Here is a 21,677-nt window from a genome sequence, read left to right on the forward strand (position 1 = left end):
CTTTTAAGGTGTGTAGCAGACCCCCCGGGAGGGCGAGTTGCCCTGCTGCTGTGCTCCAGGTGTCCTGGGTATCTGATGGGGAGGGCTGATCCTGTAGAAAGCTCCAGGGAGAGGGGTGGGGCAGTGAGGATTCAACCAGCAGGATTCCAGCAGGATGCCAGCGGCTATGCCTCAGTTGCTTCTGCGATGGGGAACCTCATGGTCAGGTATTTAGGTGGTGGTGTGTACCATCTTTGTCCAGCATAGGCAGTGGCTTAGGCCCATGTCCCAGTACTTTCTAACATGGTGTACCTTCCAAAATATCCAGTGAATGGGATACGCACTTCACTGAGAAAATTATATGAACCTTGATGGACATCCTGGCAAACATCTTAGAATTATCACTGACCCTTTACCCTCAATTATCAGGCAAGGTTGAGAGAAATAACAAGAAAACTAGATTCAAGCTGAACAAGTTTAATTACACAGGACTGAATAAACTGACGAGAAGGGTTACACTTTTATGATTTTTAAATTTGAAATATTGATGATATTTAAAATCTTGTTTTTCATCTATAAGGCATTTATTTTTCTTTCTCTTCTACTACCTGTGACTTAAGGCATTTTGGTAAATTATACCTTTGTAAGCAAAAAATATCGAAACATATTTTTTTCTCTTTACTTGATTCTCCAGAATTTGGAAACTCTTAATGAGTATTTTTATTTTCATGGCAATGCTTATTTGCCCAAGTTTATAAGACTCTGTTCTCTTTATGACAGCTTGTAATTATGAACTGGTTTTATTACTAAGGTTTTTTCTGGAATTTCATATTTGAGAGAGACATATAAAATCTCAGATATGACCAGAAAGTTTTAAGAAATTAAGATAGATGCTTTGGAAGCCAATAAAAGCACTTTGTGGGAAAACAGGCTGGGACCCGGTTGACATGGTTCACCTGGAAAGACAGCAGTCTTTCCAGGTGAGGAATGAGAGTTGCTTCTCGAGAGATGTGAAGAAAGAATCTCAGGCTACCTTGGGGACCCTGAGAAGAGGGGAACTCATTTGGTATTGCAGGTAATATCTGAGGGAAGATCCTTGCTTCCGCTTTTCTGACCTTGAGAGGTGGTTTTTCTGTTTTGTTTGTTTTTGTTTTTGTTTTTTAGAGAGAGGAAGGGAAGGAGGAAGAGAAACATTGATATGAGAAACGCTAATTGGTTGCCTCTTGCACATGCCCCAACCAGGGGCTGAACCCACAACCGAGGCATTTGCCCTGACCAGAAATCAAACCGGTGACCCTTTGCCGGGTGATGTCCAAACAACTGAGCCACAACGTTCAGGGAGACAGGCATTTTTAAGTTCAATCTGATGATTCCTTATGAAAAATTACAGCAAAGCAGATTTTCTTTAAAAAGAAAAACATAATCAGGACAGGTTATGTCCTGATTGGTGTGGCTCAGTGGGTTGGGTGTTGTCCTGCAAACTGAAAGGTCATCGGTTCAATTCCCGGTCAGGGCACAGGTCTGGGTTGTAGGCCTTATTCAGGCCAGGTCTCTGGCTGGGGTGTGCGAGAAGCAATCAAATAATGTTTCTCTCCCTCTATTCCTCTCTCCCTTCTTCTCTAAAAAGTTAATAAATAAAATCTTTCTTTAAAAAAAGCTTATGTGGTTAATTACTATTCTTGATGATCTTATAAAAATAAGGGCCAAGTTTATTGAAAGTTAACTTATTTTGCAAGTAAATTAGCTTTCATTTGGTTACCTTTGATAAAACTGGGGGTAATTTTTACAAAAAAGATTTTATTTATTTATTTTCAGAGAAAGGGAGAGGGAGGGAGAAAGAAAGGGAGAGAAACATCGATGTGTGAGAGACACATCAGTCAGGTGCCTCTTGCACACCCACAGCGGGGGACCTGGCCCACAACCCGGGCTTGTGTCCTGATGGGGAATCGCACCAGTGACCTTTCAGTGTGCGGGCCAGCAGTCCAGTCCACTGAGCCACACCAGTCAGGGCAAAATTGGGTGATCTTAAAGAGAAAATGTGTTTTGGTAGAAACTATAAATTTGTGGATATGAGATTCTAAGGTCTTTCTGAGTTTTTTTTCCTAAATTTTCTACCTACCCACTGGATCGAATCCTGCATTTTTCCAGTTTTCTGAAATATTGGGCTGTCCCTCTCTGAACTAACATTTTCACATTTCTGTGCTTTGCCTCGAAATCACTGAGAAATAAAATGGCCCTTTTCTCAAAGCCAAGCAAGCTGAAGGGGGATGGACAACTTGATCTAGACTTTCGAGAAATCATCACAGCTGCTCATCTGGGGACAACCTTTGTGCCTGCTACACACGGGTCCCCAGAGACATTCAGATTGAAGACCAGGAGAATTTATCAGGCTGTCGCTGCCTGCCTTCGTTCTGTCTGAAGATGACTTCAGACGGACATCTGGAAGTCCTCTTGACTGCCTGCCTTCAGAACTCAGAAGCTGGAATTTTAGTCTGCCCAAATCACTGACTTTGGTTTGTCTTTTGTTTCCATAGAGGTGCTTTCTATTTAATACTTGATTGCTTGCACCACAGGCTTAAATTTGGAAGACCACCACCATTACTACCTCTTGAACTGAGACACAACTCTCATTGAACTTTTCTTTTCTTTTTGAGGTGTTATTATTTCTTTTTAGAGAGAGGGAAATGGAGGGAGAAAGAGAGGGAGAGAAACATCAATGTGTGGTTGCCTCTTATAGGCCCCAAACTGAGGACCTGGCCTGTGACCCAAGTATGTGCCCTAGACTGGGAATCAAACTGGGGACCCTTTGCTTTGCATGCTGTCACTCAATCATCCACTGAGCCACACCAGCCAGGGCTGAACTGCACTTTTCTTAAGACAGAGACTGGTTTAATGAGATCTAGAATAATCTCCCAACCCAGCTTCTGGAATGTGAAACTTCCAAGAAATTTTCAGAGGAGAAAACTATGGGGGTTCAGAACGAGTCACTCAGATATATGTCTCTTTGGTTTGCAGATTGTTTGGAGTTTAAGGCAACTTTAGCTGCAGGCTCAAGAGAAAATTCTGCCCCTTCCTTAATTAACTACCTAGAAGAACCTGAATTAGGGGTCTTGCCCATAAAAAGAGATTATCAGACATAACCTCTTTTGACTGGTCTGTAGGGCAGGGAAAACTTCTGTTTACTAAGTATCTGCTCTTATTATCCTGCAACAACCCTTTGAGGTCTTCGAAGCACCTTACCTTGTCCTTACCTCAGAATGTCCTACATACCTCAATGCCCCTTTATATCTCGGAACCTCTCCTGCATGGGGGGGTCTCTGTATGCGGGATTCCCATACAAATGTACGCAATGGGGGACTCAGATGTTGGAAAAGTTTTAGTTTCAGGTAACAGATAATAAGCTCAGTAATCAATGTACGTGAAGAGCTATTGTGGAGCGGAAGGTAGGACCCACCCTGACTCCAGGAGACCACAAGTACACCCACCTCTGTGCTTCCGGAGGACTGTAAACAATCAAGATGATATCTGAGCCATGGTACCCCAGGGTGGGACACCCAGGACACAGAGGAAAGAATGCCGAAGCTTTTTATCTGATTAACTTTTCCCTGAATTCCAAACCTCTTCGCTACACTTTTCTTCTCTTTGTAAAAAGGGTCAGTTTAAAATGGAATTTAAGATGGTCTGTTAGGGTACAAACCCACTGTCTTCTCAGATCACCAACCCTCTAAAAAAAGTGCATATAAAAATTCTATCCCTGCCTCTGCTTATTGGGTCTGGTAGGTGACAGGCAGCACGAACTCTGGCTTTTCCAGTTTTATAGGTATTAAATTTGGTTATCTTCTCGTTAATTTGTCTCACGTCTATTTGATTATTAGAACAGCCAAAAGAATCTTGCGGGTAGAGGGACATTTGTTCCTCCTCAACAAGAGTGAATCTTGAATTTGGGCGGTGTCGGCCCTCGAACTCTGTCCTTCCTCTTCAGTACTGTGTTGGCTCTGCCGGACCTTTTGCCTTTCCATATGAAAATCAGAATCCGTTTGTAGAGATTCACAAAATAACTTATTAGGATTCTGATTGGCATTGAATCTATAGATCAGGTTGGGGAGAAATCCCACCTTTTGACAGGGGAACTCAGGAATTAAAGACTGTTGCCGAACAGCAATTTGGGTCCCACTGCCACAGCCACCCTCTGGGCAAAATTCCAGAGGCGAAGGTTTGGTGGTAAAGGAGAAGTTTTTATTCAAAAGCTTCACAATTTTAGAATAACAGCTTTCCACATGAATTAGTCACTTGGGCATAACAATTAAGGCTAAACTCTTTAATGCTGAGTTCTCCTAACATTCCCCCTATTAGTTTTAATTATCTTATTTCTACAGGGTTAGTCTCTAAACGATCGTCCAGGCATCCTCTAGGAAGAAGAGCCCGCAAGCCAGAGCCAGCCAGTCTGAGAGCCAGAGAGCCTGAGAGTGCTTCTTTACTTCCATCTTCTTGCCCATAATGCCATGCCCTCCCTCTGCAGGCATTCAGCATCTCAGGTAGTCCTGTCCTAGACTGTTTATCATTGCCTTGGAAAACTCTCTATGGCCCCTCCCTACTTCTCAGTGATCTGATCAGATCTCTCCGAATCAATTTTAGCCCTAGTTGACATGTTTAAGTGACTAATGCATGTGGGAGTGTTATAGGAAAACGAAGCAACCAGACACCGAGGGATTCTGGAGTACAAGGTTCATTGTTTAACGTGCACGGGGCCCAGAGGAGTCATTTCCAAATTCTGAGCCCTGAACAAAGGATTCTTGGGGAATATATGGATTAGGGGGTCTTCCTGTCTACATGACAAACGTGGGATACAGAAACAGAATGTGATAATTGTTCTATCAGCGGGGGTGCCAGTTCCAGTCCTCACTATCTGGCCACCCGCCCTCCCAGACGGCCCCATCATTCTCTCTAGGGCACCTGGGGCCTGGGCAAATAAAGGTTAAACAGAGGTTTTTCAAAGTTTCCCATATCAGAAGAACTGGAATGCATGACCAGGTGATTCTAGGAAGTCAACAAGCAATTCAACCTTTGTGGCCCAGGGGGGCTGCAAGCCCGGGAGCGGGTATCTGAGCCATTGTGTTCCAGGGAGGGAATGCCCACAATGCGGATAAAGAATCGTGGATCAGCAGATAAAGAAGTACTGGGAAAATTGCCTGCTGGACTGCAACTCTTACGTGATTAACCTTTTCCCAAGTCACTTACCTACCCTTTTCTTCTCCATGTAAAAAGGTCGGCTTGAGACGAGATGTTAAGGCACTTTTTAGGGTACGTAAGGTGCTACCTACTGACTTCCCAGATCTCTGGCATATGAATAAAGCACCCATAAATATTCAATCCTTGTCTCTACTTATTGGTTCTGGTACTGACAGGCAGCATGAACGCTGACTTTTCCAGTTTCCAAGTTCTCTCTGCACACGCTCTGGCTTCATGACAGATGGTTTTCATCTCTTGTCTCTGTAAAAGCAACTCAGTATCTTATTAAGTAAACTAGGACCATTTTGAGCTGGTTCTGCAGTTACCCCATGACACGGATACTTAACTACTGTGTTACAGTTGCCTACAGTATTCAGTACAGTAGCATGCTGTACAGTTTTATAGTTTAGGAGCTGCAAAGAAACAATTTGTCACCCCAGAATGTATCTCTTTGGAGTAAGAATTATTTTAGGCTGGTTACTGTTAAGAAACAGCAGGCATGGGAGAAGCTCTGAAAACCAAGAAGCCTTTGTAAACGACACTTTTATTTGTAAGCAAAATCTCTTTTATTTGTAAAACTGTATCTTTTGCTGTACCCGGAAGAGGGTGATGACCTTATCTCTAGAAATGCAGAAAGCACCTTAAATCTGCATAACAACTGTACCCTTGTTATTGTGCTTTTCCTGGTAACCTCCCATTTCTGACTATTCTCACCCAAAAACCCCTTCTTTCATCTTCAGCCAAAGGTGGTATTTAAGGGGGTGGCTTCAGCTATAGAGGTTAGTTTTCCTGGGCATCTCTCATGTCTGTGTTACAGAATGGACCTGTGGCGGGGGGGGGGGGGTGTCTCTCCGTACTGTGGTTCTTTGCCCATCACCCTTAGGAATTGTGGCTCTCAGTGCCAGAGGATGGTAAAAAGGAAAGGAACTGTTTATTCAAAAGTTATACAGGTTTAGGGTAATGACAGAATGTCACTGTTAAAATCCCAAAGTCCCCTAAAACACCTGCGAATACACACAGTCCTTCCTCCCCCAATTGCCCAGTCAAGCCAGTCTCAGAACATGCCAGTCAGAAGTACCATCCTCCAGAAGAGAAGGAACAGAAGTCCGCAGCTCACTTTGATACAGGGTGCAGCCAGGGGGGGCCCCCCAAAAAAGATTTGGAATGGTGTCCAGAATTCAAAGTGTATAGAAATATTGGAGAGACATATAAGATGTCCTCACCCCCCCCCCCCCAGGGGGAAGAAAGAATGGAGCCAGGGCCATTGAGAGCTATTTTGCATAGCAACAGTTTTGGAGCTAACCTCTGGAGGAATGGTTATTTAACATATCTATAACCTTTAACTGGTTTCATAGATATGTTAAATAGCAGTGGCCAAGTTGGGAGCCAGAGAGAAGTTGGTGGCAGGGACTCAGGAGTGGGTAGCTGGGACTCAAGATGGGATCTATGAGCTGTTCTCCGGAGTGAGAAGGGCTTGGACTCAGGAGGATGTAACTAAGGTCTGCACTCCTGAGTGAGAAGGGCTTGAGGACTCAGGATGTAACGAGGGGCTGCGCTCCTGAGTGGACTGGGACTCAGGATGTAACTAAGAGCTGCTCTCCTGAGTAAAAGGGAAAAACCACGCAGCTTTGCCAGAATGGAGATCCCTGCAGCCAGGTGAAGAAGACAGCCACATGCTTTTGGTGGAGTGCGGACTCCTGCAGCTTTGGTAGAAGAGGCCCACGCGGCTTTGGGGTGCCCCCTTTGGCTGCGGGGCCTGAAAAAGCAAGAGAGACTTTGACTGGAACTGGGTACAAAGGACTCTTGCCAGTGGACCATGAGAGGGTACCACAGTACTTTGGATTAACTCGAGATCCTGCACAGTGACACAGCTGACGGTGCCAGCGGCCTGCAACACAGACGTGTGCTCTTTTCCTGATTTACGGTACCCAGAGTTGGGACAGTGGGAGAAGGGAGCGCTGTGTGGGTGTAGGTGTATACTTAAAGGACTTTAATATTTCAGTGGAGGCATTAGGCTTGAATAGCATTAAATAAACATTTTGTTTCCTTTTCACAAATCTCTGGCATTAAGAGATGTGTTTCCAATTGGCGGCGGACAGAAGGGCCCAGTAGATTTTAGTATTTTGTTTTTGGGAGGGGCCCCTGTTGTATAGCAGTTTTGGGCATCCCTAGGTGGGCCAAATATTGTCTGCCCCTCCCACGGACCTCCTCTTGTTCGGTAACAACTTCTCCCGGTTCCTCCCGGTGAACTGTGCTCTGCCGGCCAGGTCTCCCGCAGTCCTGGCACCATCAGCTGTGTGGCTGCCATGACCTCCAGTTCTTAATCTAAAACCATGTGGCACCTCCTCACGGCCCGCCAGCGAATGTCCTTTTGATACAGGGTGCAGACAGGGGGGCCCCCAAAAAAAGATTTAGAAAGGTGTCCAGAATTCAAAGTGTATAGAAATACTGGAGAGACATATAAGATGTCCTCACCGCCCCCCCCCCCCCAGGGGGAAGGGATGAATGGAGCCAGGCCATTGAGAGCTATTTTGCATAGCAACAGTTTTGTAACTAACCTCTGGAATGGTTATTTAACATATCTATAACCTTTAACTGGTTTCATAGATATGTTAAATAGCAGTGGCCAAGTTTGGAGTAGAAGGGGGACTGAGAAGTTGGTGGCAGGGACTCAGGATGGAAACTAGGGGCTGTGCTCCTGAGGGAGAAGGAACTAGCAGAGACTCAGAATGTAACCAAGGGCTGCTCTCCTGAGTGAGTGGACTGGGACTCAGGAGGATGTAACTAAAGTCTGGTCTCCTGAGTGGATGGGGACTCAAGATGGTAGTAGCAGGGACTGAGGATGGAACTAGGGGACTCAAGATGGGAACTAAGGGCTGCTCTCCGAAGGGAGAAGGGCTTGGACTCAGAATGTAACTAGGGGCTGCACTCCTGAGTGAGGAGGTACTCAAGATGGAAACTAGGGTCTGGGCTCCGGAGTGAGAAGGCCTGTGTGGGAGCTTGGAAAAGACTGGCTCCGAGACATGAAGGGTCCCCGCTTGGCCAGATGAGGGAGAGCCATGCGGTTTCAGCAGAGTGAGGACCCCCTGTTGGTGGGGTGAAAGAGGGAGCCACGTGGTTTTGGCAGAGTGTGGACCCCCCTCTTTCCCAGGTGAAAGGGAAAAACCACGCAGCTTGGCCAGAATGGAGATCCCTGCAGCCAGGTGAAGAAGACAGCCACATGCTTTTGGTGGAGTGCGGACTCCTGCAGCTTTGGTGGAAAAGGCCCACGCGGCTTTGGGGTGCCCCCTTTGGCCGCGGGGCCTGAAAAGCAACAGAGACTTTGACTGGAACTGGGTACAAAGGACTCTTGCCAGTGGACCATGAGAGGGTACCACAGTACTTTGGATTAACTGGAGATCCTGCCTGCACAGTGACACAGCTGACGGTGCCAGCGGCCTGCAACACAGACGTGTGCTCTTTTCCTGATTTACGGTACCCGGAGTTGGGACAGTGGGAGAAGGGAACGCTGTGTGGGTGTAGGTGTACAACCTAAAGGACTTTGATATTTTAGTAGTGGCATTAGGCCTGAATAGCATTAAATAAACATTTTGTTTCCTTTTCACTAATCTCTGGCATTAAGAGATGTGTTTCCAATTGGCGGCGGACAGAAGGGCCCAGTAGATTTTAGTATTTTGGTTTTTGGGAGGGGCCCCTGTTGTATAGCAGTTTTGGGCATCCCTAGGTGGGCCAAATATTGTATTGCCCCTCCCTCGGACCTCCTCTCGTTCGGTAACACTTTTACCCCTTTCCTTCCCCGCAAGGTCTCACATTGTCCTGTCTCATTGTCCTGCATCGTCCCCTGTCCCTACTCCTGCATTATCTCTCTGTCCCTCGTGGAGGTCAGCCTTCATTTTAAATCCCAGCCTAAGACCTCCTCTGTAACCCCATTTCCAACCCCTCCCACAACTGGCTACACCTGCCAGCACTCCCATATATTTTCAGCCTTTCTGGGTCACCATAGTAAGTCCAGGCAGGCGTCGGTCTGAGGCATGGAGTGAACCATCTCCAAGCTCTCACACATGCACCGCGACCTGTTACATCCTGGGTCAAGGTTATGCATACCTCCTGGCTCCATTCTGGCTGAAGGACTAGTCTGCTGTCATCGATATACAAAATAACCATTTTTGCATATCAGGTATAAAGCTGTCCTGCAAAATATTTCTCAGTGGCCCTGCTCCATGTGTCCCATCCCTAGTCCAGACTTGTGGGGGTGGGGATATGTTATATTTCTGTATTTCTTGGATACCCCAAATTCTGGACCCTGCTACAAACCCCTTTTTGGGGAGAGAGCTGGCTGTACCCCATTACATGTACGGGAGATATTCATGCTATTAAACTTGTCAACATATAAAATGTCCAAACCTGTAGTGAATTTTTATAAGAGTTTATTTGAACCAAACTGATGACATATGCCAGAGAGCAAGACTTCAGCGCTCCAGAGAACAACAGCTTTGCAGCTTTTTCATGCATTTGAAATTAAGGAAGGAAGTAATGAAGATAACAGGGGGAAGGGACAAGCAAGGCAGGGATCAGATTACAGGATAGTTAAGATTATGTGCTCTCTTGAGGGTTAATATTCTCTCTGAGGAGTATTCTGGTATTTCAAAGGTGTGTTAACTCAGGTGCACAAGAACAATGAACAGGGCTGGTTTAAAACCTTTCTCTAAAGAAGTTATAGGCCTGGGCCAGGACTACCCACCACGACCTGGCCCGTTAGGAACTTACGATCAGATCACCCTGTGCACTTACTGTCCATGGAATGCCCCAGTTGGTCCACAGTGTGTAGGTATGAAGTGGGAATATTGTGACTGTGATATGCAGACCGCGGTGAACACCATTGTACAGTTGAAAAGTGGAAAAGACTGGCGTTCATGCTGCCTGTCACACACCGAGCCCAAGGAGCAGAGACAGGGATTGAATCTTTATGGGCGCTGATTCAGATGGCCAGGGATCTGAGAAGACGGCGGGGTTCATACCCTGACAGACCATCTTAAATTCCATTCCAAAGTGGCCCTTTTTATAAGGAGCACAAAGTATAGGCCAGGGGTTTGGAATTCAGGGATTAAAAAAAAAAAAACAAAAAACACCCCACAGCATTCTCACCCTGGGCCATCATCGCCCAGGGCTTTAGCTGGGTCCTGGGCTGTGGTCATCTCAACTCTGGAGTGCGATGGCTCAGAGATCATCTTGAATTGCTTGCAGTCCTCCTGAGGCACAGAGATGGAACTGCTTATGGTCTTCTGGAGTCAGGGCGGGTCATACCTTCAGTTCCTAGAACAATAGCTTTTACATGCATTGGTTACTAAGTTTATTAGCTGTTACTCAAACTAAAATTTTCCAACTCTTGAGTCCCCTATGACAAGTAAGTACCTGTTTACCTTCCTCCTGCTTTTTATTTATCTCCCCAGATTTTTTTGCTTTTTATAGTTTTGAATATTTTTAAAATTTAATTTTTCTTCCCCCCACATATCAGTTATAGTACTTTATTTTTTAAAGAGTTTATTTATTTATTTTTAGGCCAAGGGGAAGGGGAGGAGAAAGAGAGGGAGAGATGTATCATTGTGTGGTTGTCTCTCACACATCCTCTACTGGGGACCTGGCCTGAAACCCAGGCACGTTCCCTGACTGGGAATCAAACCAGTGACCCTCTGGTTTGCAGGCCATTAATCAATCCACTGAGCCACACCAGCCAGAGCTAAGTAAGTCTACTTTTACCTAATAGTACACTACTTCTTGGGTATTACAAGTAGTATAGGTACCTTGTAACAGAGTGCTCCTGTTTATTCTCTCCTATGCCGTATGACATTGCTGTCATTCATTTTGCTTATCTATATCTTATAATTGTCAGATACATTGTTACTGTTATAACTTTGAATAATCATCTATTAGAGCAATTAAGAATAAAAAAATAAAGAACTAAAAAAATAAATGAAAGATTTTGTTTTGTCTTCATTTATTACTTCTCTAACACTCCTTGATCTAGATCTGATTTTCTGATTTATATGATTTTCCTTCTTTTCGAAGAACTCCCTTGAACAATTCTTGTTAAAATATAAATAATAACTACCAGTAATATGTTAGGTTATATGAATGACAGATTCTGTCAGGTTTTGTCTGAGAAATATTTATTTTTATTTTACTTTTAAATCATCATTTCACTGGATACTGTTAAAAAACAAGATTGGACCAAGTAAACTTAAAGATGTGATTGATTTCATTAAGCCGTTCATGAACCCGGCAGCATCCCCTCTGGCGACTAGAAGGGCACTTTGAGGGGCCGCATAAAATAGAAGTTTTTAGGGAAGGAAGGGTGGGGCAAGGGAGTCTTAACAAAACAAAAGACGGTATTATTTTGGGGCCATGACATCTTGTTCTTTTGGGAGGGCATTTATCATGCAGACTGCCTCTTCTAAGGAGAATAGAGAGTCCACAGAACGTTGCTTTGCTCGTGCTTGACCAGAACACCTCAGACTGACTAGGTTTCTGGGAGAGGCTGAAACTGCAATTAGATCAGGTGTTAACATATTAGATCGGACCTAACTTAAGCAATATATGCCCTGGAGGGTGTAGCTCATTGGATTGAGCACAGGCCTGCGAACCAGAGGATCTAGGTTCGATTCCCAGTCAGGGCACATGCCTGGGTTGCAGGCCAGTTCCCAGCAGGGGATGCATGAGAGGCAACCATACACTGATATTTCTCTCCCTCTCTCCTTCTCTTCCTCTCTAAAGATAAATAAATAAAAGAAAGAAAAAGAAATTTAGACTTGGTACTGTGAGCGCTGTGCATTCTGGGCCTGCTGTTTGCACTTTAACATAGACTTCTAGGTTGGTGGTTTTTCCTTTCCAATGCTACGTATTTTACTTCATTCTCTTCTTGTTCACTTGGTTTTTGATGAGAAGTTAGACGTATTCTTACCCTTGTCCTTCTATAGGTTAAGGTATTTTTCTACTCTGGCTTCTTTCAAGATTTTTCTCTTTGACTTTTGCTTCCTGCAATTTGAATATATGACTAGGTATAGATATTTCTGGTACCGTGACTGATGTTTTCAAAGCTTCCTGGATGTATGGTTTTGTGCTTCATTAATTTTGGAAAGTTGTCAGCCTCGGTTCCTTTAAATATTTCTCTACTCTCTTTTCTGGCGTCCCCAGTGTGCGTATGTTACATCTGTTAAAAGTGCCCCACGGTACGCATGTTACTGGAAAGGCGGTCTGGCCAGAGCACGTCTGCCTCAGGCCGGCCTGCAGTGTGTGGGTTCTTGACTTCATGCAGGGAAGAGTTCACAACATGAGTCCCGGTGATGTTGAGAGGGTGCGTATTAAAGTGGGGGACAGTGAAACAAGGATGAGCTTAGGGTAAAAGGAGCAACAGGAGAGAGCCCAGGCGAGGCTTCTTTGGCTCACTGGAAACTCAGAGAAAACGGGCCCTGGAGACAGGTTCAGGGGCTCAGCCTGGGACGAGCTGCCACTGCCCATTGCTCCCCTGGTTGCAAGTCTAGTGGGGACCCTTAGAGTTCGGGAGACGCACGCTTGAGAGGAAAGAAAGGTGTGGGCACGCTGCTGGGAGTGGGAGTGTGCCCTGGGTCCTTCATCTTGAGGGTTTTAGAGGCTGGGAATTTAGGAGAGGTCTTGAGGAGGGTCTCAGTAGAATATTCATCAGCTTTTTGCTCATGTACCAAAGTGAGGTTTATTCCCCTGACTTAATTAATCTGTCTTTGGCAGTGTGGCTGACACAAATGGAACTAATTGGATTTCTGTTATCTCTATTCTGGAGTAGGGTGATTTAAGCTATTTACCCTTTGGCTGGGGAGAAGTATAAACCATTTACTCTTAAGTGTCCTTGGTTATGGAAGATAAGATTTGGGGATTTACTAGATGGCTGTAAACTCCTTGGCAGTTTTTTTTTGTCTCCCTATTCCATTTGCCCCAGCTTATTAGCCTGTCTCACTCACGCATTGTTTCTGTTTTTTATTCTTTTGCCTTTCAGTTTGGAAAGTTTCTATCGATATGTCTTGAAGCTCACTTGGCCATGTCTAATCTATTGATATGGCTATTGAAGGCATTCTTTATTTCTGTTACAGTGTTTTTGATTTTTAGCATTTCTTTTTGAGTCTTTCCATCTCTCTGCTTACATTATCCATCAGTTTTTGCCTGTCGTCTACTAATTTTTTAAAAGAGATTTTATTTATTTATCTTTAGGGGGGAAGGGAAGGAGAAAAGGAGGGAAGGAGAGAACATATCAATGTACGGTTGCCTCTCATGGGTCCCCTGCTGGGAACTGGCCTGCAACCCAGGCATGTGCCCTGACTGGGAATCGGACAGCGATCCTCCTCTGGTTTGCAGGTCCGTGCTCAATCCACTGAGCTACACCAGCCAGGTGTCTGCTACTTTTTTTAAAAAGATTTTTATTTCTTTTTAGAGAGAGGGGAAGGGAGGAAGAAAAAGGGAGAAAAACATCAATGTGTGCAGTTGCCTCTCATGCGCCCCCTGCTGGGAACCTGGTCTGCAACCCAGGCATGTGCCCTGACTGGGAAACTAACTGGTGACACTTTGGTTCACAGGGCGGCACTCAATCTGCTGGGCCACACCAGCCAGGGCTGTTGTCCACTTTTTTCATTAGGACCCTTAACATATTAGGTAGTTGTTATTATTATTATGTTATATATTTTTTATTAGCTTGGTGTCTGTAACCAAATTTACCCCCGAGGCCCAGCAGAGGGCCAATGAGTACAGTGCTTCGATGGCAGCTACGCTCGTGCCTGCCCTGGCAGGGCTGCGGAAAAATCTGTGTCACGGCTCAATCTGCTTCTCCTTTATCTCTTTAGACTATTTTTTTTTAAAAGTTCTCCCTGGAAGTGTTGTTCAGTTGGTTGTGTTACTGAACAGCAATCGGAGTCCCACTGCCTGCGGCAACTTCTAGGCAAAATTAGAGGCAAAGGTTTGGTGATAAAGGAAAGGTACCTGTAGAGAAAAAGCTTCACAGTTTTGGAATAACAGCCTTCCACATGCATTAGTCATTAAGCCTATCCATTGAGGCCAACCTCTTTAATACCTGAGTTCTCCTGTCATTCCCCCTGCTAGTTTGAGTTATCTTATTCCTAGAGGTTTAGGTCACAAAATAAAACAACATAGGGTAAAAAGATACACGATTTGGGAAGAACAGCAGGCTTTTGTCTCGGACCTCGTCCAATCTAGAACACCCAGAGGAGAATAACCCTGCCGCCCTCCGCCAGGCCAGCCCATCCTAAGCTGCGCCTGGAGTTCCTCCCCATCCAAAATACCGTCCAATGGGGAACGAAGGCAGCTGCAGCACGATCAACCGGGCATCCTCCTGGAAGAGAGGCAGACAGAGAGCCCAAGGGCCCTTTTTTTAATTTCAAATCTTCTTGCCCATGATTCCATGGGCTCATGGCAGCGGGTGTTCGGCTTCTCAGCCAGTCCCGTCCTGGGCTGTTTACTATTGCCTTAGCAAACTCCTCCTACGGCCCTTCCCTATTAATCCCCAGTGATTTGGTCAGATCTCTGTGTATCAGTTGGACCATTGTGTCGCAACCAAATGTTGCTGGTTTGATTCCTGGTCAGGGCACATACCTAGGTTGAGGTTTCAGACTCTGGTCTAGGTACATATTGGAGAGAGCCGATAGATGTTTCTCTCTTGCATCAATACTTCTCCCTCTCCCTTCTTCAAGCAATGAAAGAATGACCTTGGAGGAGATTAAAAAAATTTTTTTAGCATGCTGTGGATAAAAAAGAGGCTACATACTAAACCCGACAAGCTCAGGGGAGGCCTGCATGGCGAGCCTTACAAACTCAGAGACCTAAAGGAACCACATAGGATGGTCTGAAATGAAAATTTTCTATTTCTTTTTCAAAAAATTTTATTTACTTTTAGAGAGGGGTAAAGGAGGGAGAAAGAGAGGGAGAGAAACATTGACGTGTGAGAGAAACATCAATTGATTGCCTCTTGCATGCCCCCAACTGGGGACCTGGCCTGCAACCCAGGCATGTGCCCTGACTGGCAAACTGGTGAACTTTGAGTTCTCAGGCCCACTCCGCTCAATCCACTGAGCCACACCAGCTAGGACTGGAATGAAAACTTTCTAACTAAAAGTGAGTCATGGAGATAGTCAGGTGCTAGGCTACTATCTTCCTTAACAAAAGTCAACCTTTATTTTAACTGAGCCTGTCTATTGTCTTTTTGCATCTAAAACAACACACCTTTGAAATGTCAGGGTAATTTTCCTTTCCCACACCCCTCACTGCACCAGAGCAACCCCTCATTGTTATTGTTATTGTGTTAATCGTTAAGTGTTAACTACCCTATTCCCACACATGTACAAGAAGTGAGTGTTCAGTTTGCTTTTTATCCCATCTCAGAGACTCCCCTGCTTTACTTTCTCTTGCCTCCCTGATCTGCCACCAGTGGGTTTCATGTATCTCCCTTACATCTTCTCCTTTGATTCTGATGTATAAAATAAAGTACAAAACTGCAGTTCTCTGGAGCACGTTCTCAGTCCGTTGAGCTTTTGCTTCTGGCAATTGTTGTCAGTTTGGCTCAAATAAACTCATATATATAAATTCTTACAGGAATGGACGTTTCTTATGTCGACTACATCTTACAATTTTTTTTGTCAACAGCGAAACCTGATGTATTGGTGGTAGAAACTGAGGTAATTAAGAGTTAGTGAGAGTTTTTGTTGATCTGGCGAGATGTAGCCGGGCTGTGTTTAATGTGTACTGTAGCCAGCTGCAGGTGCAAGAGGCTTCAATATTTCCTAGTTTTCTGTTTTTGTTCCCTGTTGTCTTTAGGTTTCTTCAAGGGGTGGTGGACCCAAGAGTTGGAAAATTTTCATTTTAGGTAATAGTCAATCAGCTTAGTAATCAATGTATGTAAAAAGCTACTGTTTCAGGGACGGAAGGTGTGACCCACCCTGGCTCCGGGAGCCCACAGGTAGTTCCACCCACCTCTGTGCCTCGGAAGGGCTGCAAGCAATCCACCCGGCATGGCATCCGAGCCACTGCGCCCCTGGGTGAGACGCCCACCGCCCAGGTCGAAGATTAAGGGTCACACAGTCAATGGGATGAAAGAACGCTACAGCTTTCTCTCTGAGGGGCCTTCCCCCTGAACTCCAAACCCCTTAGCTACACTTTCCTTCTCCTTATGAAAAGGTCAGTTTGAAGTGTGATGTAAGATGGTCTGTTAGGGCACACAGCTCTCTGTCTTCTCGGATCGCTGGCCGTCTGAATAAAGTGCCCATACAGATTCAATCCCTGTCTCTGCTCATTGGCTCTGGTGAAGACAGGCAGCACAAATGCCAGCTTTTCTGATTTCATGAGGACTCGTTAAAATGAAATCTTGTGGCAAAACCCCACAGAATATAAAATTCACCCTCCCAACGATTTCCAAGTGCACAGTGCTGTCACCCGCAGGTGCACGGTTGAGCAGCTGACCCCAGAGCCTCCCCTTCCGAGTGACTGGCACTCCGCACCTGCTGAGCCTCCCTTCCCCTCCGGTCCCTGGTAACCACATCTTACTTTGCATTTCTACGCGTTTGACTGCTCTTGATACTGCATGTAAGTCAAATCATATGGTATTTGTCTTTTTGATGGGCTTATTTTATTTAATGTAATATCCTCAAGGTTTATCCGGGTCGTGTTATGTGACAGGAATCCCTTCTGTTTGAAGGATAGAGAAGTAGTATTCCACTGTGTGCATGTGCCACATTTTTCTGTGTCCACTCATTCCGCTGATGGACACTTAAGTTGCTTCTGCCTCCAAGAATTCCTTCTCCAGCAGAGCCTGTGTCTTGCAGCCATCTCGGTGCGAATCCGCTGTGGTCCCCCTGGAACGCTGCCGGGGGGTGGTGAGGTACTGGGGAGGAAAGCACTCCGTGCTCTGTGATCCAGCCTCAGTTTTCTAGTGGGGCCGAGGCTGTGGGCTGTGCCTTTCAGAAGCACTTCCTTGCCTTTAAGAACAAACTTTATTTGAGGCAGGAAGGCTGGAGGAGGCTGGGTCCCCCTTCCCTCAAGTTAGTGGACAGGCTTTTGCAGTGGAGAACGCTTTGGGCATATTTCAATGTGGTTGTATTTCCCCTCCCCCATCTGAAATATGAGGTTGTTGTTGTTGCTTTGGTATCTTTACTGTGAGGACTGGATGGGCTTCCTAGTGGTAAAAACTGAGGAAAGTTGGGGAAGGGCCCTCAGACTAAACCCCTTAGGGGTTTCTCACTTTCAACTAGTCCACACTTAGCTTCCAGCCATTTGTCAAAATAATTGATAAGTGTTCCTAACACTTTGCGGCTCCAGCAGCATCTGCTCCAACTGAGCTGATCTTGGCATTGATGGGCTTTATTCACCTCCCCCCGGTTCCCACCCAGGAGCTCTGCCCTGACACGTCAATTCCTGGCAGGTCTAAGAGTAGCTGTTAATGTGCAGTTTGTTTGAACTTTTTTCTTGTTGCGAGGATGGAAGTGATAGCTTCTAAGCTGTTTACATGTTGTAGCCAAAACTAGAAGTCTGAAGCCTTCATATTTTAATTAATTTATTTATTTAAAACATTTTAGCCCTGGCTGGTGTCGTTGAGTGTCAGCCTGTGAAACAAAGGGTTGCTGGTTTGATTCCCAGTCTAGGGCAGGTGCCTGGGTTGTGGCCCAGGTCCCCAGTAGGGGGTGCACAAGAGGCAACCACACATTGATGTTTCTCTTTCCCTTCCTTCCCCTCTCTGAAAAATAAATAAATAAAATATTTAAAAAATATTTTACTATGTTTAAGTTTTATTTTAAAGATTTTATTTATTTATCTTTAGAGAGAGGGGAGGGAGGAAAAAAGAGAGAGAAACATCAATGTGAGAGAGAAATATCGATTGGTTGCCTCTTGGATGTGCCTATACCCACAACCCAGGCACGTGCCCTGACCAGGAATCAAACCAGGAGTCTTTAGCTTTGCAGGATGATGCCCAACCGGCTGAGCCATACTAACCAGCGCAGTCTTCATATTTCCAAATGAAAACAGTAAAATATATTTAAAAATACAGAGAATAGAAGAAGAATTCTTATATACCCATTGCTCGGACTCGATGCACACAGTATGGGGTCAATGGACACGGCCCACCTCCCTCCCAGACCGAGGATGGATGGGCCCCTGGCCAGAAGGAATGGGTATTGTTTTGGAAATGGATCGTGACTTCCTCCTTATCACCTTTTGGGAGCGGCTTCCTGTCCTGTGACTGCTTCTTGACCTTTCCTTTACACTGAGGTAATGCAGTTTGTAGTCGTGCTCAGGACACGTGCCTCCTTCGCCTGGGACCCCTTAACACAAGGCTGGGACACAGAGGGGCCAGGTCCGGCTTCCCTACCCGCTGCGGTCTGCACTCCCTGTCACGTGAGTAATAAAGGCCTCGCCCGCGCCACCCAGTCCTCCTCGTGGGTGTTTCCGACTTATCTGAACGAAGAGTGGAGGTCCCTGGACTAGAGCTCCTGCGCTGCAGCATATGGACATTTCCCCACATCTGTTTCATCCGTTTGGACCCTCCTTTTAATTCTTCTTTCAGCCTCAGGGAGAATAGTTTAAAGCAAATCTGAGGTATCAGTTCATTGCTCCACGTACCAGGGTGCAGCTCTAAAAAAAGGATCAGGTTTTATTTTTTTGTTGTTGGATGGTTTTGCTTACATAACACTTTTATTTTAGTATTTTTCTTGATTCATCTTTGCTGACAAATTTGATGGCAGAAGCATATTTAAAAATTGGAATCTGGTTTTTATTATTAAAGTATGCCTACACCAAATTTTCAATGCAAAACAATATTTATAAAAATGTTTATTCAAAAAATACTATTATTTTATAGGTAATTGCTTGGGCATTTAGGTTTTTTAATGTGCGTGAGTTGAAGAGATGCTCTAACTTGGACTTTGGACCAGCCTGGCTTCTTTTCTCTTTTCTTCCTCTCTCTCCCTGTTTTCCTTTCTTTCTTTTTTTTAAAAAAAATATTTTATTGTTCAATTACAGTTGTCTGCATTTCCCCTCCAATACTCCCCCCGCCCCAGCCAAACCCACCTCCCTCCCTTGCTTCCACCCCTACCCCTTGGTTTGGTTCATGTGTCCTTTGTAGTTGTTCCTGAAAGCCCTTCCCCCCACTGTCCCCTCCCTTCTCCCCTCTGGTTACTCTCAGATTGTTCTTAATTTCAGTGTCTCTGGTTATATTTTGTTTGCTTTTTTCTTTTGTTGATTAGGTTCCAGTTAAAGGTGAGATCATACAGTATTTGTCCTTCACAGCCTGGCTTATTTTGCTTAGCATAATGCTCTCCAGTTCCATCCATGCTGTCGCAAAGGGTGGGAGCTCCTTCTTTCTCTCTGATGCATAGTATTCCATCATGTAAATATATCATAAAAATATGGAACGCTTCATGAATTTGCATGTCATTCTTGCCCAGGAGCCATGCTAATCTTCTCTGTATTGTTCCAATTTTAGTATATGTGCTTCTAAAGCAAGCACCCTGTTTTCTGTCCTCCTTTCCCTTCCTCCCTTCCTTCCTCCCTCCCTCCCTCCCTCCCTCCCTCCCTTCCTTCCTTCCTTCCTTCCTTCCTTCTATAGCAGTTTGCTGCTCCCTTAAGGTTCTGTGTTCTTAGCTGACTCAGTATCCCCCTTTCCAATGGTGCTTCATCAATGCTTATTTATCTTGCCCTTATCTCCTGGCTGAAGTGCCCTTTGAACACCAACACCTGCCTCCTGTTCTGACTGTGTTGATTCTGTTTGTCCACCTCAGTGACCTGAACAATATTCTCCTGACTCACCTGCCCCTCTCTCCTGTTCAACCTGGAGATTTCATCCCTTTACTAATCATTCATGATTTACCCAGCCTCTAAGTACAAATATTGGATTGGCTAAAAAGTTCGTTTGTTTTTTTTTCCATATGATGGCCCTAGTAAGTACTGCTTAGTTTTTTTTAACTTCAATGGAAACAATTTTGTTAGATTGTATTGTGGCAGCTGTCACACTGTTAGGTAGGGTAGATAGCAAACAAAGACAGGGAGGAGGAGGGATGCATGTTCCACCCACCGACTCAGCAGTCCTTGAAATTCTTTGTATCTCTTCCACTATCTGGGAAAGAAAGCCTTTGAAACTGCTTTCATCCTGTGGCCTGAAAGGCCAGAAAGGGCCCATAGTGCCTGAAGGAAGAAGTCCACAAATACCTCTGGGTATTCACTACGGGTCCTGGAAAGCCAGCCCCACCTTTACCTGTCATTCGATATGTAACTTCTTCTCCCTTCCCCCTCCTCCCGCCAACTATATAAGTCTTCAGGACGAAGGATCCTGGGCTTGGTGCCCTCTGGCCTCAGACCACCTGGCCTCTGGTTGGGTGAGCTGGGCACCCTGGCCTTCACTACCCCTGTGCTTGGCACCCTGGCCTTTGGCCGCCCTTACCCTGTTTCACCCTCAGGCTATGCCTTTCAGCCCTCCCATCCCCAGTTTAGCTAGGCCCATTCTCGTCCAAGAGAACAGATTGCCACCAGTAAATCCTGCTGCACACTAATAGACTAGCTGATCTCTAATTCTTTTTTAAAAGTATATTTTATTGATTATGCCATTACAGTGGTCCTATTCCCCTTCATTCACCTCCACCCTGCACCCCCCACCCTTTCCTTTCCCCCCCTTTAGTTTATGACCATGTGTCTCAAGTTCTTTAGATTCTACATTTCCCATACTACTCTTGCCCTCCCCCCTATCTATTTTCTACCTACTGTCTATGCTACTTATTTTCTGTACCTTCTTCCCCCTTCTCCTCCTCCCACTCCCCTGTTGCCAACCCTCCATATGATCTCCATTTCTATGGTTCTGCTCCTGATCTAGCTATCCTCTTAGTTTGTTTTTGTTTTAGGTGTGGTTGTTAATAACTGTGAGTTTGCTGTCCTTTCCCTGTTCATCTTTTTTATCTTCTTTTTCTTAGGTAAGTCCCTTTAACATTTCATATAATAAGGGCTTGGTGATGATGAACTCCTTGAATTTGGTCTTATCTGAGAAGCACTTTATCTGCCCTTCCATTCTAAATGAAAGTTTTGCTGGATAGAGCAATCTTGGATGTAGGTCTTTGAATTTCATGACTTGGAATACTTCTTTCCAGCCCCTTCTTGCCTGTAAGGTCTCTTTTGAGAAATCAGCTGACAGTCTGATGGGAACTCCTTTGTAGGTGACTGTCCCCTTAGCTCTTGCTGCTTCTAGGATTCTCTCCTTCATTTTAATCTTGGCTCATATAATTATGATGTGCCTTGGTGTGTTCCTTCTTGAGTCCAAGTTCTTTGGGACTCTCTGAGCTACCTGGATTTCCTGGAAGTCCATTTCCTTTGCCAGATTGGGGAAGTTATACTTTATTATTTGTTCAAATAAGTTTTCCACTTGTTGCTGTTACTCTTCCCATTCTGGCACCCCTATAATT

The 21,677-nt window shown here is 45.1% G+C and overlaps 2 non-coding genes across 2 annotated transcripts; both read right to left on the bottom strand.

Moving 5' to 3' along the window:
• Positions 1-13,925: 13,925 nt before the first annotated feature.
• Positions 13,926-14,025, bottom strand: LOC119059906 (small nucleolar RNA SNORA5). Its single transcript, XR_005084489.2, has one exon. It is a non-coding gene; the product is annotated as a small nucleolar RNA SNORA5 (small nucleolar RNA).
• Positions 14,026-19,631: 5,606 nt separating this feature from the next.
• Positions 19,632-19,738, bottom strand: LOC119059911 (U6 spliceosomal RNA). Its single transcript, XR_005084493.2, has one exon. It is a non-coding gene; the product is annotated as a U6 spliceosomal RNA (small nuclear RNA).
• Between the last annotated feature and the right edge of the window lie 1,939 nt (positions 19,739-21,677).

The sequence above is a fragment of the Artibeus jamaicensis genome, unplaced genomic scaffold (genome assembly GCF_021234435.1).
Source record: "Artibeus jamaicensis isolate MK-2021 breed Jamaican fruit bat unplaced genomic scaffold, CSHL_Jam_final contig_384, whole genome shotgun sequence".
Classification (NCBI taxonomy): Eukaryota; Metazoa; Chordata; class Mammalia; order Chiroptera; family Phyllostomidae; genus Artibeus; species Artibeus jamaicensis.